Below are 15,695 nucleotides of genomic sequence, written 5' to 3'. Positions count from 1 at the left end.
GGCCCATGTCATGACATATTTGTGGAAATCAGTAAAAAGCTTGGGGAAGACAGTAATCTCTTTCCTCCATGTGAGGTCCTGGGGATCAAACTCAGGTCATCAGACATGGCAGCAGGTCCCTTTACCCACTGAGCCATCTTTGGGCCCCATTCTGAATATTTTAAGAGACATTCTATTGCTTGCTATTCATGTCTACACCATTTTATGTCTGTCAGAAGTGGAGAGAGGGAATCCAAATATCTCTACCTCCTGGACAACACTTATTATTTCCTAGGTAAGGTTCTGTTTTCATAGTGACATCCTCGTGGGTGGAAAATGTTTCTCCACTTTCCATAAGGAAACCTTTAAAAGACTGAGGAGAAATGCTGAGGGTGTGGCTCCGTGATAGAGTACTCGCTTGGAATGCATGAGGCCCTGGGTTCAATTCCCAGTACCACATATAAAAAAAATTTAGCCCAGTGGTGGTGGCTCATGCCTTTAATCCCAGCACTCAGGAAGCAGAAACAAGCACATCTCTGTGAGTTCAAGGCCAGCCTGGTCTATAAGAGCTAGTTTCAGGACAGTCAGAGCTTCACAGAGAGACTCCGACACAAAAAAGCAAAACAAAACAAACAAAAAACATTGAGGAAATAGTACAATGGTAGAATAATTGCCCAGCAAGCACAAAGCCTTGGGTCCCATCTCCAGTGCTGTCTAAATAACCTGAAGAATAGAGGGAGGGAGGGAGGAAAGGAAGGAGGGAGGGAGGAAAGGAAGGAGGAAAGGAGGGAGGGAGGAAAGGAAGGAGGGAGGAAAGGAGGGACGGAGGGAGGGAGGGAGGGAGGGACGGAGGGACGGAGGGACGGAGGGAGGGATAGCAGGCAGCAGATGGGGGAGATGGCTCAACAGGTAAAGAAACTTACTTCCAGTCTAATATCCTGCACTCAAGTCCCCCAAGGAACCATAAGGAGGAAGGAAAGAATCAACTCCACACACTTACTGTGGCATGCACACACCCATATGCCTCACACACATATGCACACAAGTAAATAAATGTAATTTTTATTAAAAAGGACCGGAGTATGGAATTTGACAGTAGCCTGATCTACATATGGAGTTCTAGGACAGCCAGGGCTACATGATGGGGACCTGTTGCGATAGAGAGAGAGAGAGAGAGAGAGAGAGAGAGAGAGAGAAGGAGGGACCTAGACTCTTCTGTAAAACGATAGCAGAATCCTCAGGCCACAACCCTGGGCAGCATACACACCGTGGACATTCCCAGGGGCCGTCCGGCGGGTGACCTCCCACAGAGTTGCCACCCAGGGACAGCAGGGATAATGGAGCAGCAGCCCGGCTTTCATGTGCCATTAGCAACTGATGCTCATAAAGCGCACCAAGCGGTGACCATGAAAGGCCGCCTGCGCCTCGCTGTCTTTGATGAGCTGGTGCCTCTTACTAATTGTCCTGTCTTTGTGTCTAGCACCACCTCCATCCCCGTGGTTTCACCTGTCCCAAATTTCTTCTGTATAACAGGCACAAGAGAACTAACGTCAGAGACGTGTACCCAAAATGTCCTTGGGGGTCAAATATAGCCTTGGAGAAGGAAAAGCAGAACTTCAACAAGATGGGATGACCAGTCAGTAGTCACTAGTGGCAGGCCAGCTTTCCTGGCTGCTAGGCCAGTCCTTGCCCTCTGTAAGGTCTCCCCAGGTCTTTATTTCTGTGTTTAGGTGTGTTCCCCTGAAAGCACTGAGTGTCTGTGTGATGACGCAGTGAAAAATAACAAAGACTGTGTGTGTGTGTGTGTGTGTGTGTGTGTGTGTGTCAAACCACAGTGCACATGGAGTGGGTGGGGCATATACGGCAGAAGGAGACAAAGATATTTGGGGGCTAATAATTCTCTTAAGAATAAGCCCAAGGGGCTGGAGAGAGGGCTCGGTGGTTAAGAGTGCTTCCTGCTCTCACAGAGGACCCAGATTAGATTCCCAGTTCCCACTTCGGCTCACAACCACACATAACTCCAGCTGAAGGGGATCCCACACACCTCTGGCCTCTGGGGTACCTGCATTGGCACACATTATCAAGTACATAAAGCTTAAGTCCTTTTCTCGGAGTAGTTCAAAGCATCTTAACGGGCCAGCCCGATGTTCAGCTCTGGTCTCTCACAAGTAACCCTGTTTGCCACTCTTCAAGGATATGGTATCTAAAATTAAGTTGTGCTCTATGAGATACCTCAGAACTGACATATTCAGGAGACATCGAGGTGGCTCTCGGGGATGCAGAGATGCTCAGTTGCGGATCTCTGTAAGTTCGAGGCCAGCCTGGTCTACAGAGCAAGTTCCAGGACAGCCAGAGAAACCCCTGTCTTGAAAAACAAAAATAAATAAAAAACATCAGCTCGATGCTGGCTCAACTTTCTCAAGCAGACACTCACCAAGAGAGCAGCAATAGGAGAAGGTTCCAGACACCAGCTAAGTGTGCACTTGAGGCTTTCGTCCTGAAAGAAATCATTTGACCATGGCAGATGAGAGGAGACTCCTGGCAAGGGACCCACGCCTCCAAAGCAACCACAGTCCAAGGCAAAGAAAAACAGGACCTCTTTGTTCACAAATCCAAACTTTCCAGATTTGGTCCTAAGAGGAAAAAGTTAGTTAAAAGACTCCCATTGATGGGTATAATGGCTTGTGCTGTAATCTCAGAATTTGGGAGGCTGAGACAAGAGGTTCACGAAAGTTTGAAGCCAAACTAAGCTACATAATGGGCTTCAGGCAGGCCAAGGCCCCAACAGTGTGAAACCATGTTTTTAAAACAAAAACAAAAGCAAAACCGCGAGAAGGCTCAGTCGTGAGGACTGCTCGCTGAGCAATCATGAAGACCAGAGTTCCCGTCCCAGCGCCCAGGCTCCACACTAATAAACTGGACAGGACACAAAAGACAGCAACTCTAAATCCCTGGGACCCAACACCCTCTTCTGACCTGTGTGTACATGTGGCGGGGGGGGGGGGGGGGGGGCAGGCGTGCCGCTCACACTTGTGGGTGTACATTGACAAAGATTTACACACAAACTAAAACACATCTTTAAAACATCTCCGGAAAAAAAAAAAACCTACAAATTCCTCATTGCTCTGTTTGCTCACTGCTGTCAGGCTTCATAAACCCGTAAGTGTAGCATAAATTCTACACATAAGAGGAACTCAGTCTTCATAGGCCTATAAGAGGGACCCAGAGGGACACAGGCACACACAGGATGGAAACTGGAACCTAATTGCTTCTCTTGTGCAATAGCATGAAATCTGAAGGCAGCCAAACCACAAAAGCCGATTTTTATTAAAATTTGGCATGTTATTTATTAAGGACTTTTTTTCAGTGGTTTTTCAACTTTTAAAATATGGCATCAGATATTTCTCTCAGTGCCTGATTTTGTGTATCATGGGCCCCTGATCCTGCGGCTGAGGTGTGTGTCTCCCAATCCCAGACCCACTGATGAGACCGGCTTCTCAGGAAAAGTGTGGCTCAGGTGCCCAGGACCCCAGGCTTTGAGCATGTGACTTGGAAAACTGTTCCTGCCGTGGCCCCACACAGCCAAGTTACATCAGAGTTCCTGGGGGCGGAGCTCATTGCATGTCTGAACATCCCCTTAGGTGACTCTGCTTTGCCAGCTGCAAGCCACTGCAGTGAAGAGATATTTAGCATCCTGTGTAAGGGATGAGAAAGAGGGGACATCAGCACCTTGGCTTGATCTACTTCCTGAAGAGGAGGAGCTAGGGATGGTGGCACACTCCGGCAACTCCTGAATGTAGGGGGTTGAGACAGGAGGATTGCTGTGTATTCTAAGCCAGTCTGGGCTGCACTGCAAATTCTAGGAGACTGCAAAACAGTAACAATAACAACGAAAAGGAAAGGGGAGATAGCTGGGCATGGTGGCGCACCTCTGTGATTCTAACACTGGGAAATCTGAGGCAGGAGGATTGCTACAAATTTGAGAACAGCTTGAGCTACATAATAAAACAAAAACAAACCGAAAAAGACCATGTCTTTAAAACAAAATAAAATACTAAAAGGAGGAGGGCTGGGGGAAGAAACAGGTTTGGAGAGGGAAAGGACAACCCTGTATTCAGCCCTGGTAGGTTCTGTCTGGCAGAGGCAGTGCCTATAAGCAGGAGAGCACACAGCTCTATGGGTCCCATAGACCCACGGGTTCAGAACCGGTGTGTGTGTGCAGTCAGAGGGGCCGCTTTCTCTTCCCACCATGGGATCCAGGGACGTGGATCCAGGGACTGAAGTTGGGTAGCCCGATTTGTATGGCTACCACTTTTACCCACTGAGCCATCTCTCTGACCCAGCACATTAATTTTTAATTGGCATCGACGGCCAGGTGTACTGGCACCTGCCTATAATACCAACACTTGGGAGGTTGAAGCAGAAGGGTCAGGAGCTCAAAGTCATCTTCAGTTACACAGAGGATTGGAGGCCAGCCTGGGCTGCATGGGATCCTGCACCAAGCAAAAGAAAACACAGCCAAAGTCAAGAAACAAGAAGCCAACGTTCAAAGAGGCTGTGTCTAGTTGAGGTCCCATGGACCTCTCAGACTGTGTGTTTGGGGAGCTGCCCTGCAGCCATCAGAAAAGGCTTCTGCACTGTTTCGTGGCACAGATGGATCTAGCCTTTCCCAGTGAGGTTCAAGAAAGCAGAAAGGGGTTGGCGTAATCAATGAGTCTAGCGTGTCGGGCAGACAGGCAGCCTCAGAGCTGCATCTTTTCCTGCTGCCTCGTGGTGCGTCACTGCCGACCATGTCAGGGTTCTCACCACGCTGGACCCGTGACACACTCACTGGGGTTTAAAAGAAGGAGCTCAGGCCTTGGCAGCGTAGCAATGTAAATCCTCTCCGATCTTGCCTGCAAGCTCCCCCACCCACTCCTGATTCTGTTTACACAACCTGGTGGGGCCTTGTTCAGTTCCCCTTGAAACATCCTTGGGGGAGATGTGTTCGGGTGTTCGGTGTCCGTGGAGCTCAGACCCTGCCGCTTCTCTTAGTTTCCGCCCTGGGGGTGCATCCCTTTTCCCTCACGTTTCAGACGTGGCCTCATGTAGTTCTTCTTGGAAACAGCGTTTTCCCAAGTGCAATAAAGCAAAACCTTCCAGAAAGAACCAGACGTGAGGAAATGCATTCCGCTAGAGAGGTGAATAAGTTCCTCTCCTCCCCGCAAGCCACGGTCTTGAGAACTGCTTTTATCGTGTTGGATTGCTGTTCTTATTTAGAAGAAAGCAGTCTGCTGACTGGTCGGCTGAGGCCATGGGAAGCCTTTGGGGACTAATTAGTACTCACAGCACCAGAGCAGACGTGAGGGAAACCTGAGCACTGAGTTCTCGAATTGATAGCACCATAATTCTAATTTGTCAGATGTGTGCGTGTGTGTGTGTAAAACAGACTTTTCTCAAGAAGTTCACATTGAAGACCAGATCTGGTGCCTCATGCCTTTCATCCCCGGCACTGGTGAAGTTGAGGCAGGAGGATTGCCATGAGTTTAGGACAGCCTGTGCTTACACATTGTGAGTTCCAGGTCAGTCTGAACCGTAGACTGAGACCCTATGCTGTGAGCTGAAAGTGAAATCTTTCACTACACTTGATTCCCAGCTAGTGGTGGTGTTTGGAAGGGAGTGGAACATTTAGGAGGTAAAGCTTCCATGGTGTGCTATAGTTCAACCCACTGAAAAACCTTCCACCTTGGGCTTAAAAGCCATCTTACGGAAAAGACAAACTAGGCTCATTCCTGTTCACGACTGAACCTGTTTCTCAAGGACGGGGCTGTGTTCCACCTGTAACCTTATCTACAAGTGGGTTTGTGCTGCCTGTTCCAGGAAATGGCAGCCACACCTTTGTTTCAGAAGACTTTATGACCAATTTATCAGGCTTGTGTTTTTGTGACCCCTTATTTTCCTGCCAAAACCCTCATTTAGAAGCCCCTTACTCCTGAGACATACAAATCTTTATTTTTATTGATTTTTTTATTGAGCTCTACATTTTTCTCTGCTCCCCTCCCTGCCTTTCCCCTACCCTTCAACCCTCTCCCAAGGTCCCCCTGTTCCCAATTTACTCAGGAGATCTTGTCTTTTTCTTCTTCCCATGTAGATTAGATCCATGGAGACATACGAATCTTATATTCCCTATGTCCAGTGCTGATCTCTTGAACCCTGTCCTGGGGGAGACAGACCGCCTGTGTACTTGAATAAAGCTTGCTCTGATTAATTTGGCTGTGATTTGGGTCGGCGACCTTTCTCATCACCACCCACCCACTTTCACAGACAAACTCTGGAAATCGTAACTTAATATCTTCCCGAAAATCTCTTGAGTCTTCTTGAACGTCATCCTGAAACACTTTCTCATGGTGACTTTGCCAGATTGCTAGTTTCAGGGCTCTTCCTGCTGCTGAGCAGCCTACACTGCCACCCCTCCCCCTCTGTCACCTCCCACTTCCCCCTCCCACCTCCACCCCCACAGTCTGGCCCCCCCATTGTCTTAAGTCCCCTCCTCCCTCTCCAAGTAGGAACCATCAAGCTGGACTCACATCTTGGTTTCCCAGGATGCAGAGTAAGTGGGCTGTGAGGATGACTAACAGATTCAGCCCACAGCCCCTTCGGATTTTGCTTTCCTAACAGAAATCACAGGGTTTCTTCTTGTGCAATTAGTCACCCTCAGAGAACAGCATGGAGCGGCCTTTCGTTCTATTTTATTGTATGTGTGTTGTCTTAGTTAGGGTACCTCTGGCTGTGATGTACCACTATGACCAAGACACCTTGGGGGAGGAGGGGGAACGGTTTATTTCAGCTCACACTTCCAGTGCATCACTGAAGGATGTCAAGGAAGGGATTCAAATAGGGCAGGAACCTGGAGGCAGGAGCTGATGCAGAGGCCCTGGAGTGGAAGGGCATTGCTTACTGGATTCTTCCTCATGGCTTGTTCAGTCTGCTTTTTTACAGAACTCAAGTCCACCAGCCCAGGGATGGCACCACCTACCATGGCTGGGCCCTCCCTCACCAACCCAGAAGTAGCCCTATAGACTTGCTGAGAGTTGATCTTATGGTGGCGTTTTCTTAATCAAGGTTCTCTGTCCCCTCTTCTCAACTGACTTTAGTTTGTGTTAAGTTGACCCCTGGGTCCTTGCTCCCTTGTTCTCTCCCTTTCTGTGTGAGGTAAAGAATCTTCTCTGCCACATGCTCCTGCTACCACAATGTTCCCAAGTACATGGGGCCAAGTGACCACACAGTGACCCCTCCGAAACCATGAGCCATTACTGATCTCCCTTAGGTCTTTCCTTCAGGTGTCTCGACAAAGCTATGAAAAACTAAATTAAAACATAAAACCAGGAAGAGGAGACTTACTCTGAAAAACCCAAGTTTTAGCCAGAGGGTGAACTATCACCTACCACTAAGAGACTATCACATAACTGTCCAAAAACACAGAGAAGAGTATCTCCAGTCTTAAGCGAAGGACTGAGGAAGTACTTGTGTTGTCTATGAAGGGAAAGGACACTGTACATTAACACTGTTGGGCCTGGGAGATGGCTGTCAGTAAAGTGTTGGACACACAAGTATGAGGACCTGAGTTCAAGCCCTATGACCCAAGTTGTATGGGGGGGGGGGAATAATGATGTTGCATATTTGTAATCCCAATGCCAGAGGGCAGAAACAGGCAGATCCCTGGCACTCTGTAGCCAACCAGCCTAGTGGGTGAGCTCCTGTCTCAAAAAATGATCTGGGCCAGTGAGGGGATACAGTAGGTAAAGGCATATGTGTTCCAGGTCTGATGACCTAAGTTTGATCCCGGGACGCACATGGCTGAAGTAAAGGACAGGCTACAAGCTGTCCTTGGATCTTCACACGTATGCCATGTCGTGTGCATAACCACACACATGTGCCATGTTACATACACAACCACACACACAAACAAAGGAATAAAAATGTTTTGAAATGTAAGGTGGATGACATTTGAGGAGCCACACTTAGGGTTCCTCATGGACGTGCACACATATGCAGAGGTGCACACGTTTGCAGACACACACACACACACACACACACTTGCACCTGGACATACACAAAATAGACATAATTAAACCGGTTAACCCCTCCACGAACAACTAGGAGAAATCTGAATAAACCCTCCAGCTGAGCTTGCTGTTAGTTACTTGACTTCAGTAGGCTTTAACAATCATGAATTGGATCATGGCGATCTCACAGATGACAATGGACCATTAGTCTCTGATCAGCTAGGCTGTAGGGGTGCCTCTGACACAGGGTCATGATGGTATCATTACCTTGGCTGCCCTTTAGGGGTTCCAAAGCTGTTTTTGTTGAAAACACTGGCTCTTCCTTTGGGCTGAGGAAGTGTGGGATGGATGTCATCAAAGAGCCACAAATATCACCATCATGCTTTGTTTAGGTTTTGCTTTTGACAAAGTCTCACTATAGAGCCCTGTCTGACCTAGAACTTGCTCAGTAGACCAGGCTGGCCTTGAACTCACAGAGAGCTACCTTCCTCTACCGGGATCAAAGGTGTGCACCGCCGCACACAGCTATACTGCCATGTTCTAAGCATGTGAAGAGCCTGAAGACTGGATACATACATGTAGCCTGCTAGCTGCTATACCTCTGACCCTCAGCACCTTTCCCCACACCTCAGACCACTGTGTGTGTGTGTGTGTGTGAGTGTGTGTGTGTGTGTGTGTGTGTGTGTATGTAGGCTGATACTCATGGAAATCCTCCTGCCCCAGCCTCTGGAATCCTGTGACCACAGCCACTATTCTTGGCTCACCCTGATTCTTTATCATATAAATACCCCCAAATCCTGTCCTGAAGAGGTCGATTTGAGACCTATCTTCCCACACAGTCAACTTCCTGAATAAACTTGCCTTTTAAAATATGTCTGTTTTATATGTGTGCGTGTTTGCCTGTATGAATGTATGTGAACCACATATGTGCCTGGTACCCAAGGAGACAAGAAGAGGGTGTAAGATTCCCTGGAACCTGAGATACAGGTGGTTATGAGCCAGCAGGTGGTTGCTGGGAAACCCGGGTCCTCTGGAAGACTGGCCAGTGCTCTTAACAACTGAGGCATCTCTCCAACCCCTGAATAAACTTTCTCTTTTGAAAAACCCATGATTTTGTTTTAATTGGTATACTCCACTAGGTAAAAGTGGGTCTGATTTGGTAACACGTGGTATTTAGTTTCAAATACTAGAAACAGTACCAGGCATAGTAGTGCACTCTGGATGCTGGGGCAGGAAGCCCTCGAGTTTTAGGCCAGCCTGGGTTGCATAATGTCTGTGTCTTGGGTGATTCTAGATCCTCTTAGTTGGAAATCAACATTCACATCGCAGTTGGCCAGAACCTCAAATTCTAAGAGCTCTAAGACCCTTTAAGCTTACCTGGTTCATCTTTGCACCACACAGAAGCCCATGACCGCCCTGACAGAGCATCATTGAACTTGAACACCCCTAGCAAGAGCAGCTCACCTTCCCAAGAAACTGCTTTAGGTGCCTGTCCACTGGGCACCTGCTCAGCGTGACTATCGGACAGGCAGAAAGCAGCATACTGCTGTTGATCCCAGATCTGAGACAGCCCACCCAGCCTGACTGCCAGCCCCATTCCCTGGCAGCTCTTCCCCGGTGGACATTGCCCAGTCTCCCGATGTTTCAGGTCCGCAGGCACTAATAAGCGGGCCGTGTGTGAACAGCAACAATAATAATCCCTAAAGTGTTCTGATGTGTTCATTTACACAATTAACATGCTTTAGGCAGAGCCTGGAGGCAAATAAGCACACAGTGAGTGTTGACAGTGGTGATGATGGTGCCCATGGCGTTCTCTCTGGATGAAATGTCTCCAGACCCATCTGCCAGGCTGTGCCCCCCGGGATTCTAAAAACAGCTCCCATATGCAAGTGAGTTGCAAATGGGTTCAATATTCGGTGTAGGGCAACGTGTATGTCCCCGGTTCAGAGGGACCAGCACATGCCTTAGCCTAGACTTCCCGATGGTACCAGGGCTGCCCGGGATACAGAGTCTCAGCATGGATCACAGAAGACTCATAAGCATCTAAAACCATCAGGTCTTTTTTTTTTTTTCCATCAAAACTGCTGTCAGCCAATGTTTTTCTAGCATATGTTTATGTAACTATTGGAGACCATGAATACATTTACATATATTAAACCAACCTCTAACTCCACTGCAACATGTTAGCGTTCTGGTTTTATCTTTTCTAATTCGGTTGTCATGTTGGAAGTGTGGTCCATGTTTTATTTTGGGCTGAGTGATGGATAAGACGTTCGCCCAGCATCTCCACAGATGATCCGTTAGAGACGTCTGACACAGGAGCACCTTCATCTTTTCACACCGATTTTGTGTTGTAGGTGTGCACCTGAGCCTGTGTGCCGTGGACACATGTGGGGGGGGGGGGGGTCAGAGTACAGCTTGCTGGAGTCAGGGCTGTCCTTCCACCGTGTGGGTCCCAGAGCTGGAACTCAGGTTATCAGGCTTAACAGCAAGCACCTTTACCTGCTGAGCCCACTCGCCAGCCCATGAATGTTTAGTTTTGGGCTCTGCCCTGTTCTCACCATTATCTCTGTCTTTTCTATGCTGATCTTACAGACATCACACTGAGGTCAATACATAGCTTTTCTATTCCAATCCCTTGTGGGTAAAAACATCTAGTCCTTTCCTTCCTTCCTTCCATCCTTCCTTCCTTCCTTCCTTCCTTCTTCCTTCCTTCCCTCCCTTCCTTTCTTCTTCTCTCTCTCCCTTCCTTCCTTCTTTTCTTTCACCGAGGCATTTTTATTTTCCCTAGCAATGCTTCACATCACTAGAAAAAGAATCCAGGATTTTTTGTCCTGTATGGTTTTTTTATTTTCATTTTATCTTGTGTGTGGGTATTTTGCCTGCATAGATATGTGTACCGCATACGTATGCAGTATCCAAGGCGACAAAGGAGAATATCAGATCCCCTGGAACTGGAGTTAACAGACAATTGGGAGCCATCGTGTGAGTGTTAGGGATCAAACTCAGGCCCTTTGGAAGGTCAGCTAGTGCTCTTAACCACTGGACCGTTTCTCCAGGCATCTTCCTGGGGGTTTCTATCTCTCTTCTCATGGTCCATGATGCCCCCTGAGGTTGTCAGTACAACACATTCAAGCCGGGAGGACGAGAACAGATCACTGTCATTTTCTAGCTCTTTGAGCTGCATGTCAAATCTGGGCTCACTCATTCCACGTGTGTCTACCATGCCCATGAGGCCGGCCGTGCTCCCAGCTCTGCTCATCCGTGATTACAGATTAACCAGTGTAACCCGCCTTGTCTCCACACTTAGAAGCTGCACTGTGGCTTTGAGGGTGACCTGCTAAGACCCTGCCACTGTCTCTTTTCAGCCCTGTTGATGACCTTGAGAGCACCAGCCAAGGGCATTCATGTGAATGATATCGCAACGTAGAAAGATGCCAACACACTGAAGAGGGAGGGTTGTGACGCGGCTATTTGTAGGGGGCGGGATATGGGGCTAGACACAAACATTTGTGTCTCTGAGCTCACGACTAACTCCATTGAGTCATCAGAGAAGTGCTTTGAATTGAGTTGAAACAAACCCAGCAGAACCAGCTCATCATCACACAGAAGAGGTCGGAGGGGGGAACCCAACTGGGACCATAAGGGGTGCATGTGTGCTAATGGATCCCATTAAAGTATTGTCGTAATTGTTTTTTTTTTCCATTTATTTATGTAAAGACAGTTACTCAGGTAGTTCAGGCTGCTCTTAAACTCACTAAGTGGGTCAAGATGACCTTGACCTCTTGACCCCCCTGCCTCCTGTGTTCTGCGTGGTTACACCACCACACCTACTAAAGCTTCATTTTCTTTTATTGCTTCTTCTTTTTTGGGGGAGGGGGGTGTGGGTGGGAATCCTGCGTAACTCAGGCTGGCCTTGAGTTTAGAGGACCAAGGCAACCTTCTGGATTCATTCTCCTAAGTGCCGGGATTATAGGCACGTGCTACGCACGCAGCTAAAAGAAGTTCCTTTTTTGTTTGTTTGTTTGTTTGTTTTGTTTTGTTTTTCAGAGACAGCTGTAGCTTTGGTGCTTGTCCTGGAACTAGCTCTTGTAGACCAGGCTAGCCTCAAACTCACAGAGATCCACCTGCCTCTGACTCCCGAGTGCTGGGATTAAAGGCATGCGCCACCACTTCCCGAGTGCTGGGATTCTTGGCGTGCACCACCACCGCCTGGCTAACAAGTTTCATCTTATTGCCTGTTGCTGATTCAGGGAGTTTGAAACATCCTCTCCAGTGCTAGCACCTCAGGGCAAGTCATTGCAAACCCCATAGTGACATGTCAAGGTTTTCCAGTGATGCTCTCTGTATCTGCTCTCTTAAGGGACACAAGCCCTCAGGGACACTTGTAACCCCAGCATTCAAGATGCTGAGGCAGGAGAGTCACGAGTTCCAATCCAGTGTGGGCTACACAGCGGGTTCCAGACCAGCCTGGGTGACATAGAATAACCTTATGAAAAATAAGCAAGGAATTTCTCGAGGAAAGGTGAATTTCCTCAAAAGGAGCCATAATTTCCCACAAAGAGAATGAATTAGTACTGGGTGTGTGGAGGCTTATACTCATAGGGATGAAGGCCAGCTGGAGTGCTGACCCCTTTGTCTTCCAACCGGCATTTTGAGAAGCTCTTCTCCTTGCCTGGAGCGCCCTCACCTGACAGCTGACTCGAGGCTAGGAGGAAGAAATGGACGCAAATCAAATACTGCCTGGTGCCCACCGGTCCCCTCCCTGCGATTTTCATGCCAACTGGGAGGAGGAACCAGAAGAGAGGCCTGGAGACAGATCCCGATTAGAAGAAGGAAAGTAGGAGGGATTCCGGAAATACGAGGTGATCGAGCACAGGCTTTGACTGCTTCATCAAATGCTCCCTTGGAGAATGGTTCTAGCCTGTCAGTGGTGGCACACGCCTTCAATCCCAGCCCTCGGGAGGCAGAGGTAGAGCAAGTTCCAGGACAGCCAGAGCTACAGAGGGAAACAGGTCTTAAGCTGAAGGTGGAGGAGGGCCTGTGATCCTAACACTGAAGCAGGAGGCCTGGGGTAGAGAGTGAGTACCAGGCCAGCGTGGGATACAAAATGAAAGGCTGGCTCACAGCTGGCTCGGCAAGTGTGTTTGCTGTAGATGCATGAGAGCCTGTGTTCAAATACCCAAAACCTGAGGAAAAGGATTGCGACTGAACATGTGTGTACCTGTAAGCCCAGCCTCTGAGAGAAGAGATGGGCAGAGATGGGAAGCTAGCTGGAGCCTGCCTAGCTGTAGCTACAGTGACAGACCGTCTCCAGGGAATAAGGCAGAGAGGAGAAAGAGAGAGAGAAAGCAACGTTGTCTTCCAGCCTCCACGAATACATTCAGATGTAAAGATCCCCTTACCCTCCCCCCACATACAGAAACAAATTCCAAAAGCAAGGCAGGCGTAGTGATATACACCTGCAGTCCTAGTACTTGGGAGGTGGGAGTAGGATCAGGGTTCGAGGCCAATCTTGCCTACAAAGCGACTTCAAGGCTAGCCCAAGCTATATAATAAGATCCGGTCTCCAATAAAGCTAGGGAACAGGGCTGGAGAGACGACTCAAGAATTAAGAACACTTGCTGCTCTTGCAGAGGACCAGAGCTGAGTTCCCAGCACCCACACAGCGGCTTCCAGCCAGCTGTATCTCCTGCTCTAAAGCGCTGGATCCCTTCTTCCAACCTCACAGGGCACCAGGCACATGTGGTAGATATACTTACAAAGATTTTAAAACACTCGTAAAATAACTTTTTTAAATCTGTTTTTTTTTTTAAGAAGGAAAAGAAAAACAGGCAAGGGAAATAAACGGCTCAGCAGGTAGAGATCACCACGAAGTCTGACTTGAGTTCAGTCTCTAGAACCCGTGTGGTGGGAGAAGGGAACAGACCTCTGCATGTTGTCCACTGACCTCACTCACATATACACGAACATACACATAGACAGACAGACAGATGATAGATGGATAGATAGATAGATAGATAGATAGATAGATGATGGATAGATAGATAGATAAATGATAGCTGCAATTAAACATTTTAACACACGTGGGTTTCCAAAGACAGCCACCTACACACTGAAGCCAGTTTCCCAGGTGCTCAGAGGTCAACAGCGGATTTTCCAAAGCTGCGCCGCATTTGAGGCTGGGACATCAGTGAACACGTGAGCCCTGCTAGCAACAGAAGGAAGTGGGCAGGAAGCGAAAGCCCGACCGGGTATTCAGTGTTCAGTAAGTCTAGAACGGAAGGAAACTCAGAGCATGTGGGAGGGCGGAGGGGGGAGGAATGCTGGATCTCCAGGACCAGCCTGTACTTTCGGTTTTGGCACACTTTTCCTGACTGAAAGCCAATGTTCTCACCACGTAAATATCAGATGACATTAATAAGCTCTGTCTATGAGACATCACCTGTAATGATGCCAGGTTGCATGCAAATGGGCTAGGAAACCTTGGAGAGCTTCATACAAATAAGGACAGGGGAAATGGAAAGTAGCTTTAGAACTTGAAGGGTGGGGGAAAGGCCGCTCGGAGGCACACTTGCCTCCAGCCTGTTTACGGTCTGCCTCCGTGGTGTCCTCCACAGAAGGCAGTCTTAGCTTTGGGAGTCCGAGTTTCCGCTACAGAGGGCTGAACACTGAGGTTTCACTGCCATCTAGTGGATACTTAGAGTATGGCAGCTTTGTTCGCTAAAACTGTAATTGCAGAAAGGCGGGACCCTAGGCTGCTGGGTTTGATCCTCATTTTACATCCTCACCTCTTTAGTTCAAAGGAGATGGCACTTTGCCTCCAGACATCAATCACTGACACTGCTCAATGGCCAGCCTGGACTAAATCTTTACATTCTGCTTTCCTCCAGGAGGGGATGAAGAATGGAAGTCCTCTTCTATATACTTCTCATTGTCATACATCTTTAATCCCAGCATTTGGGAGGCAGAAGCAGGCAGATGTCTGGGAGTTCAAGGCCACTCTGGTCTACCAAGCTAGTTCCAGGACAGCTAGGGCTACACAAAGAAACCTTGTCTCAAAAGCCAAAATAAATCATCATTAATTATCATCTTCATCATCAAACAGCGAACCTCTTGCCCTTGAGGGCAAGTGACAATGAGATACCAGCCGCCAGGCGTGACCAGTCCTGCTCTAAGAGAGAGCATTCTGCTGCTGCCTGAACGGCCAGGGACTCAGAATGCTGTGACCATGTGTTCAAACATGGAGACCACCTTATCTCTTGGACAAGACAACTCCAGACACGGGGATGGTGCCATTCCCAGGTCCTCCTCAGTGTCTCAGTGGCCATGAGGATAGGAACCTAATGACAAAATAACCCAGAACATTCTGTGCCTGTGGAGGTGGAGGCAGAAAGACTATTCTCAGCTGCATAGGGTTGGAGGTCAGCCTAGGCTACATGAAACTGTCTCAGAAGACAGTTTAATCCCAGCATTCAGGAAGCAGAGGCAGAGGCAAGCAAATCCCTGCGAGTTTGAGGCCAGCCAGACAGCAAAACCCTGTCTCAAAAGGGTAGGGGCAGAAAGGAAGGAAATCTTCAACTAACTGTGTCTGTCTTAAGACTCTCCATACCCAGAGGAATCCTGCCCCATACTTTTCAATGAGGCATGTTAGACCTAAGAGCCAGGAGG

The sequence above is a fragment of the Microtus oregoni genome, unplaced genomic scaffold, assembly GCF_018167655.1.
Source record: "Microtus oregoni isolate MIOR12 unplaced genomic scaffold, Mior012 000002F_ref0000024, whole genome shotgun sequence".
Classification (NCBI taxonomy): Eukaryota; Metazoa; Chordata; class Mammalia; order Rodentia; family Cricetidae; genus Microtus; species Microtus oregoni.
The sequence above is the reverse complement of the archived record's forward strand: the minus strand, read 5'-3'. Positions refer to the sequence as shown.